This window comes from Myotis lucifugus, unplaced genomic scaffold (genome assembly GCF_000147115.1).
Source record: "Myotis lucifugus unplaced genomic scaffold, Myoluc2.0 scaffold_111, whole genome shotgun sequence".
Lineage (NCBI taxonomy): Eukaryota > Metazoa > Chordata > Mammalia > Chiroptera > Vespertilionidae > Myotis > Myotis lucifugus.
In genome coordinates this window covers 1057417-1059683 of record NW_005871159.1, presented here as the reverse complement: position 1 = coordinate 1059683, position 2267 = coordinate 1057417, and positions in this window count along the sequence as shown.

Sequence of the window (2267 nt, the reverse complement as noted above, 5' to 3'; positions counted from 1 at the left end):
TTTTAGTCTTTCTCTCAATCATGATTTGACATGCCATTTAGCAAAATGTCTTCTTAAGTTAGCATCTTATAAACTCCTTGTGAGTGATATAAGTAAATTTCTGTGGGAGGGTAAAGAAAGAGTTACTTTGTGATAGTGTTAAGAAAAAGACTGAGTGATGAGGCTTTGGTCAAGTTACATAGGGACCACATGCTTTCTTTAGTTTTGCTTTGCTTTGTTTTGTCACTATATCAGTGCTAAAATCTGGTTACGATAGTGCTTGCTATACAGTAGGTACTCAATAAAGATTTATTTAATGAATCAATGAGTGAATGAATAGATAGATGCATGAATGGGGGGAAAGAGGAGAACTAAAGAAAGAGTCTTGAGGATTGCACACATTTAGAGAGCAAAAAGAAAAAAAAATGAAGACAAAGATATTACATAGATATTTGATACATATTAATACATTAAGCTTTAAATTTATATTTTGTGGTTTTTATTATAATACAAGAAAATATTTTTAGAAAGAAAAGAATGCAAGAGTTTGGGCAAAATTGTTCTTTTCTCAGAATGCTCTGTGTAATATGTTGCTCTGTGTTTAGGCCTATGCTGAGGTTGTTTGGATTATGAGACATACCTTCCTCATCTGAGAGTAAATATTGGGTTTACACTATTTTTATTTTTAGTTACAAATAATGTGCAATTGCCAGCCAAACAGGGCCATTTAGAGTGCTAGCTCCAAAACTGATCTGCAAATCCAGCATATTATTAAAGAACTAGAGGCCCGGTGCATAAATTCATACATGGATGGGGTCTGGCCGGCCTGCCCCTGTCAGAGCCAATCAGGCCAAGCCAGCCTGGGGGAAGGGCTTTGGGCCGTTGGCTGGCCAGCCCCAACCCTGATTGGGATGGAGTGGGGGTTATTAGGGGCAGGGCGGGTCGGCAGGAGGGGCCGCAACAGTTGGCCAGCCAGCCCCACCCCCAAGTCGAACTCCCAGTCAAGGGGACAATTTGTGTATTAGCCTTTCATTATATAGGATAGGATACTGAGGGATAGTGTTGTCTCAAAATCTTCCTTGCCTAAAATGCTTGCTGCAAAATGTATCAGTAATAGTACTCCTTTATTTTAAGTGATATGTATATAAAAACCCTCTGTAAAAATATTGTACTAAAATATTTTTAGTAAAGGGGTTGATTAATTACAGAGTTAAATAAATTTAATTTCAAAATAAAATGAAAAGGTATGTGGGATGAAAACATGCTGATAGGCATCATTGACAATGGCTCATCCACCCTGGCTCACTTTTAAAATATGTCTAGTAGGGCCTGATTCTATTGGTCCTGGATGGCAGATATATACTTTCTAAGACAAGATATTTCATGATTACAATAAAAGGTTTACATGTTAAGAAGTCATTTATTATATTGAACCAAAACCTGGCTCTCCATTGATCTGCATCAATTTTTTCTAGTTTTGTTCTGTGGGGATACAGGAAATGAAAAATAAAAAACAAAACAAAAACCACTTCTTACATTTCAGAACTTCCATTAGGGACAAAAACACCTCATTTCTAAATCTCTGAGTCATTCCTTATGATTGTTGACCTCACAAAACCAAAGGAATTACAATGCAAAGTGAGACTGCGAAAAAAACATTTTTTTAAAGTTTTTGTTGTTTTGGAAACCTAAGTGTGAGAGAGGGAAAAAGCGGGGGAGGGTGGAATAGCACAGACAAATTAAGAGTCTTTTAGAAATGTTTATCCCTTCTGTTAATTTCCCATTCGTTATGCTAATTTCCCAAAATATCTGTTTTTTGTTTTTGTTTTTTTTAAATATATTTTATTAATTTTTACATAGAGGAAGGGAGAGGGATAGAGAGTTAGAAACATTGATCAGCTGCCTCCTGCACACCCCCTACTGGGGATGTACCTGCAACCAAGGTACATGCCCTTGACTGGAATCAAACCCGGGACCCTTCAGTCCGCAGGCCAACGCTTTATCCACTGAGCCAAATTGGTCAGGGCCAAAATATCTGTTTTTAAGCAGAACTCCTCAGGTGAGGGTGGGGTGCAGACCCAAGAAGACTGTAGATATGTGAATGAAGTAATGCAGTAGTTTTCAGTAGTTTAGAGCGACTGACGTCAGGATACAATGAACAATGAAACCTTATGGAGGAGGAAAGGGCGAAGTTTATGAATAAAAAAGAAGAAAATGGCGCTTGGCCCCTTCATTATTCAATGGTCCCAGGGGATGATCAAGACAGACAGAGGGGGGCATTAATAAAT